The sequence below is a fragment of the Branchiostoma lanceolatum genome, chromosome 5 (assembly GCF_035083965.1).
Source record: "Branchiostoma lanceolatum isolate klBraLanc5 chromosome 5, klBraLanc5.hap2, whole genome shotgun sequence".
In the NCBI taxonomy this organism is placed as follows: domain Eukaryota; kingdom Metazoa; phylum Chordata; class Leptocardii; order Amphioxiformes; family Branchiostomatidae; genus Branchiostoma; species Branchiostoma lanceolatum.
Genome location: NC_089726.1, coordinates 24987419 through 24994419, shown reverse-complemented (window position 1 = coordinate 24994419; position 7001 = coordinate 24987419). Strand labels below are relative to the sequence as shown.

The window sequence follows — 7001 nt, the reverse complement described above, 5'->3', positions numbered from 1 at the left end:
CGGTCCTTTGTTCCACCTGTTGATTCCTCTGCGTGCTGCTCTCGCTGATGGTGCAGCAAGTTGTCCATGCGAGTGAATAGCACAGTCGTCACACACGTGCAGCATGTTCGCTGGTCTCTGAGAATTTGATTTCGTTCTCTGCTCGGCAGCTGTATTCATACCTCACATAATGGCGCGCTTATGTTTGGCTGCACAATGTTTCACATACTGGATAGAGACACACATACACATTTTCAGCCCGTTTGATCAAAACACAGAATTTCCCCTGAGAAAGGTAAATATCGCAATATTCCCAGCATTCCATGATAAAAGAATGGACATTGTAGATTGATTTGTGGGCCACCAGGTAAGAGGACGGCTATGTAGTTGTTATTCTTGTAGTCTCGTTAAATCGCTATTATTGCGACACGCCCGAATTCGCCTTATTGAAGCCGCGGACAGTGCTGTCAGCGTCACACAGACTTTTCATCCCCGTGACGTAATCCCTTTGTCCTCCTCAAACATGCCCAGGCATGTCTTCTGTCAGCCAAGGTACTATATAAATTTGGGTATAGCCACGAAGACAGACAACAAGGACTGACAGTTGCTGATAGACGATTGTGGCAAAAGGACGTCCGTATCGGTGCGATGAAAAAGCGGATCACACTTCGACAAATTTACGAAGAAGTAGGTCACGTGCAACCTGTTTCTGTCTTTTTTTTACTGTTTCTTTGTATCTGATCATGTTGGGATCTCCACGACCCAACACAGACGTACATTTTGTACAGATAATGCGTTGCCGAGATTCCTTAGATCGGGTAGAGGACATGAGGCCCCCTGGTCATGTCCGCAAAGTTTCTTCGTCCATTTGATATGTATTTTGTAATTATCAAATTCCTACGCAGGGAATTTTTTTTCAGCGCTAAATGTTACGTTTAACTTTGCAAACATTTAACCCAAAATCCAAAGCGGAATTTACATCACGATCAGTCTGCAATTCTCGGAAATTATAGACTCTCATTACCCGTAGATTAATTTATTACAAAACTAAAATGTAGGTCTTCTATATTTTCAGTGTGACAAAGTGTTCCAACAAAAGCGTTTGCTCAACAGACACAAACAATCGACTCACGGTTGGTCACCCACCTACAGCTGCGGTGTGTGTGGAGACCCTTTTACTTGTCGCGATAACCTGAAACTTCACGAAATGAAGCAAGGTATTCTCAACAGTTTGCAACATGTGTGTAACACCTATGGCAAGATATTTTGCGAGGAGTGATAACTTAACGGAACATAAAAGTGTTGACAATTCAAGAATCATCCCCAATCTCTGCCAGCTACAAGTGATCTACAAGAATTCTTCATTCTTACAACCCCTGCAACATCACAGTCACAGAGTGTGAAAAGAAATCACGAAAATGACGACGAAAGTAAAAACCCTTCGAAACAAACACAACATCAGGTGGCATCGGTGAGGAGATAACCCCGACCATCTGCAAGAGGATCCGTTGGAAATACGGGACGACCTGGTCACTCCAGACGTAGAAGGAGAGCAGGACAACGCAGCCCTAATACAACTGTATAGAGAAAGGTGGCATGTTATACGAACCCAATTCAAGAGAGGTCTGAAAGTCCAAGATTAGGTTTGAGACTGCAGCAAAAGCCAGATTTTGCACGGAAACACTGGATAGCAGTATGGAAAAGGTAAGTACCACCTTCCCCACCCGACTGTATGAAAATCAGCTCAGCTTTATTTATCATATGAAAAAAAATAAGTTAAAGGGCATTAAGCATTAGACCTTATGTTAAGTATTGCCTCTTTAGTTCCAACTCAAAACATCATTTTGGCCCACGAATTACTAGATTTTAACCAAAAAGCAATCAGCGCACATTGGAAGATTACATTGCACCGTTGAGGGGTGGTCTATTCTAAACGTATTGTTTCTGGAAAAATTTAATAATGATAGGTTAAAGAATGATAGAATATTATGTATTTTGTGAAGAAATCATTTCAATTGGATCTTTCACATCTAGAAGCTGGAAGCTTGTCAGCTCTACTCAGAAAGTAAAGAATTCATGACAAAGTCTTCATTTTTTCCCAGATGTTGAAAGATCATTTGAATGCCAATGGGAATGCCAATGCCAACAGAAATGGTCTTGAAGGGTTTGGTTTCCATAGTTGAAGGTGATCATCTGTCAACACTGACAAGTCAGATGAGGCTGCTCTATACCATTTTCCAAGACGATAAAGGATTTTCTATTATGGAATATATCATATGTAATCAATCATATGGCATGTTGATTAGATATAGCCGTTTCTAATCCTTATGTTCTTCCAGTATAGGCATTTTCTGGGTATTTGTACAAATAATATTGTATATTTTATTCTTATACCTATTATTTTTCTTGAAAATATACACTGTAAAACTTCGTCAATGTCATTTGTTGAAATACCAGAGTCCACAAATTACAGAGATATCAAGCCATCAACATGTTATTTTAACTGTAACTATCGGAATGAGATTCTTCTTGTAAGAACATCAGTCTTAGGAGTAAGAAACATTTCTAGGCAGCAAGAATTGTGTTCTTGAAGTAAGAAAAGTGTTATTGTTATAAGAAGATACATCTTAGAAGTAATCAAACATTTCTTGGCAGCAAGAATTCTGCTCTTGATGTCAGAAAAAATATTCTTGGTGTAAGAAGATACATCTTAGAAGTAAGAATACATTTCTTGGTAGCAAGAATTGTGCTCTTGATATAAGAAAAGTATTCTTAGTTTAAGAAGATTAATTTTAGAAGTAAGAATATATTTTTAGTAGCAAGAATTGTGCTCTTGATATAAGAAAAATATTCTTGGTGTAAAAAGATCATTCTTAGAAGTAAGCATAAATTTCTCGGTAGCAGGAATTCTGCTCTTGATGTGATAAAAGTATCCTTGGTGTAAGAAGATTAGTCTTAGAAGTAAGACAACATTTCTTGGCAATAAACAATTTTTGTATACTTATTGTAAGAAGATCAATCTTAGAAGTAAGAAAGCATTTTCTAGGCAGCAAGAAATATCTTCTCGTTGAGAAAAAAATATTATTTGATAAGAAGATCAGCCCAATAGAAGTAAGAAAGTAAGAAAGCATTTTTTAGGCAATAACAATCTTTGATCAAGGATTTTTTATGTAAGAAGATAAATCCCGATGTAAGAAAACATTTCTCAGCAATAAACATGTTTGGTCTTGAAGTGAGGAAAATGTTCTCAGTGTAAGAACCTAAATTTTGAAAATAAGAAAGCAGTTCTAAGGTGTTCGTCGTTCCCCGCCTCGTGTGCCCGGCTTGCCTCCACGGTCGCCACCATTGCCTCTCGGAGACGCTTTCTGTACTCAGTTTCGCTGTCTTCCGGCAACCTGGTTCTCCTGATTTTGCGGCGGCCGTCCGGGAGCTTGCCAAGCCTGAGTGCCAGCCTTTTCAGCTTCCGTACGCTACCCAAGCTTTGGTAGCGCAGCGAAGCTAGGGTAGCGGACGGAAGCTAAAAAGGCTGGTACTCAGGCTAGGAACTCGCCTGGCTTTGCTACCGCCCGACAGGGTTGGTAAGCCGGACTGTGCTCCCACCACAGCCGCTCTAGCTCTGCGTCCTTGACGGTTACCTCCAGAGAGACGAAGCCACCGTCCGCTTTAGGTTTGTCCAGCTTCTCCCTGAACTCAGCGCCCCATGGCTCATCTGACTCGTAAGCATACGCAAGCTTACGACAGCGAGCAGGGAAATTGTTGGTGACGAATGATCGGTAGACGTCGTCTGTCACCGGCATGCGGGGCCTGACGTGCTCTGGAAGGCGCCGTAGATGCTGATCATCCATACCCCTGTAGAAACCGTTCCTTTGTCGCTCTACCAGGACCTTGACATGGTCGTGGAGTGACTTGCCATGGTCGTGGAGTGAGGGGCACTTTACATTACACTTTTCCCGTTCTCGCGAATTCCGTTCTTAGTACAAAAGTGTTTCAACATACAATCAAACTTCGAAGCCGTCGCCGCTTCAGTTTCCAGCCCCGCGGGTACATTCATCTCTGTTTCCAGTGATAATTCAGGGATTTTCAGTAAAGAAGTCGCCTCATTGCTGGACGCCCACAGATGACAAAACTTCATCACTGGAAGTCTAGCGATGAAGGCACATAACCGGTGCTGGACACCGAGTGATTACTAAGGAACCCGTGACCCGGGTACGTTTGCAGTCGGTACAGAATATTAATACAGAAATATAAGATTTACGTTCAGTTTTTGGCGCTCTTGTCATAGAAACAAAAGCCCAGACAGCACAATACACAACCAATCGGTGTTTGTTTTTACAAAGGGCAAATATGACTTTTTCACAAAAGCACAGATTCAAATCAACTCGTAGATCATAGACCCAAATACAGAAGATCGTGAATGCACGGCACGAAAAGCGATATGTAAGCAGAATATCCGAAATACGTATAAAGACCTTAACCCTCAAACCACCGTAGCTTTTTTACGACTAATCTTACCGTATGGGGTCAAAACTGACCCCACAATGTTTTCTACAAATATAGCTTTATTGGTGACTATTTTTGTGGCTTGTATATATGTATAGTTTAAGTAATCTATAAGGGACAGTTTGACATGAATAGGTGTGAATAATTTCTGTTCATTATGATAATTTATGCAAAAATAGGGAACATCGTATTTTGCAACTAACGCTATTCAGACAAGTGGGCTCTTTTGAGGCCTGCGCTAACACTTGATGTCATATAGCATCTGAATGTCTTACTCTAGAACAACCAAACTTGGTCACCTTTGCTAAAATTTTGTTGGCAACAATTTTAAATGAATGAAATAACTAATCAAGGTTTTCATGTTGCTATGGCAACCGCCTTCTTCGAGCCATATTTGGAAAAAGTCGCTAATTTTGGATTTTACAATGTAATTCTAGGGCTGTCTTTTTAAACTGCACTTATTTTCTTATATCAACACCAACCAATGTTATTCACTATCACTTTTTTATTTAAAAGTCATAATTTATACATATTTGATTACGTCATCGGTCAAAATCAAAGATGGCGGACGATATAATTAGATTAGCCATAACGGGCTATTTCAACCTCAAATGTCATCATTACCATGTTTATTCAAACAGAAACAATCTTAATATAAACGCTTTGGTCCATTTTTATTGTGTTATAAGGTTATATGATGAAAAAATGCATTTGAAATAATTCAAGATGGCGGAACCAAGATGGCGGATTTCGCTAGTGTAACTTGATATGAATATGATTTTTCTGACGTCAATTTGACGTCGTTCCTGTTGCCATCTACAAATAACGTCTTTGGATATATTATGATTTGTCATACATAATTTCTACTTAAGTTTTATCGTGTACCTTTGAAATCTATGGAAATACCCAATTTGTTTGTTTTCGTCAAAAAAGTCACTTAAATGACGTCATAATACGTCGCAACGTCATTAATATTTACGTTCATTTGAAAAATTTGTTTTTTTTCACGTTTCTACAAAATCATATTTTGTAACTATGATCATGATAACCCTTATCATTCTTGTTACTGGATGACAAGTATCAAAGAATAGGGAATATGAGTGCAGATTTTGCTGGGGTCAGTTTTGACCCCACTGGACCATGCGTTAACTTTCTAGAATAACTTAATCAACAATGAGCCAATCTCGGTAAAAACTTGTGAGAAGTTATAAGACATATATACAAACAAACTCATAGAAGGAATTTTGTTTTTGACTCGAACTGTCAAAATGGCACATCTTGATATACGCCTGGGGTCAGTTTTGACCCCATACGGTGGTTTGAGGGTTAAACACGGCGAAATATTTCGGGAAGCTTTAAGATTTCATAAAGGTAACTGAAAGACAAATCTAACCTTTCGGGAAGATTTAGGTATGTGTATATGTGACTTAAAACATCGGGTATATTTAGGTATGTTTTACGTGAGTATTTAGACACGCCGTACGTATAAAATTGTTTGTTGGTTCCAGAACGTTACAGGAGCTGCTGTGTTTTCCTGTTCATAACTGTAGTATAGTTTTCTGATATAACTAAAAATCGTTTTTCTCTGTTAGGTACTATATATTGACTACACTTCGCGCGGCTCAGACAAACACTGCAAACTTATGCCTTGTATTTTGGATGGATCCCCTAAAAACAAACTGCATCTTTCCTACTTATACATGTATAAGAAACATATACAACAAGCAGGCGATACCTTGCCCCCTAAGCGTATATGCCCCGTATTCCTATAAGAAATGTTCGCTCGTTCTCATATTTAAATGTACACATTTTGTAATCTCCGTTACCATAAGAAGTAAGACGTTCCTGGCATTAAGATATGACACATATAAGGTACCAAACTGCCGTTTTTAAAAGCTAGAAAAGTTTTAAATCGTCATAAAAACTACAGTTTGACATCTTATATGTGGCATATCGTAATGCCAGGAACGTCTAATTTCAATCGGTAATCGGTAAAAAAATGTGTACATTTAAATGAGAACGAGCGGTTGCGTTTTAAACAAAGGGCATCTTTATTTTATTTCCAACTTATATAAACAACATATACAAGAAGCGGGCGAGACCTTGCCCCATTGGCGTAATACTATATGCCCCGTATACCTATAGGAAATGTTGCGTTTTAAACAAACGGGATCTTTCCTACTTCTATAAACAACATATACGACAAGCGGACGAGACCTTTCCCCCTAAGAGTATATGCCCCGTTAACCTATAAGAAATGCTGAGTTCCAATGTAATTTCATCATTGTAAAGTATTTTCTGTATAGCCTTTAAAAATTATTTCTCTGTATTAACACACACACGCGACTGGGTACAGAAATCTTAGTCGATGTGTTTTCAGAGGCCTCTCCAAAAACAAACGGCCTCTTTCCTACTTCTATAAAAGACAAGTAGCGGACGAGACCTTGCCCCCTAACCGTATATGCCCCGTTAACCGATAGGAAATGTTGCGTTTTAAAGAAACGGCATATTTCCTACTTCTA

General features: G+C 39.1%; 1 long non-coding RNA gene across 1 annotated transcript; it reads left to right on the top strand.

The window, feature by feature from the left end:
* The first annotated feature begins 448 nt into the window (after positions 1 to 448).
* LOC136435823 (uncharacterized) lies at positions 449 to 3211 on the top strand. Its single transcript, XR_010755951.1, has 3 exons — positions 449 to 666; positions 1055 to 1683; positions 2082 to 3211. It is a non-coding gene; the product is annotated as an uncharacterized lncRNA (long non-coding RNA).
* The last annotated feature ends 3790 nt before the right edge of the window (positions 3212 to 7001 follow it).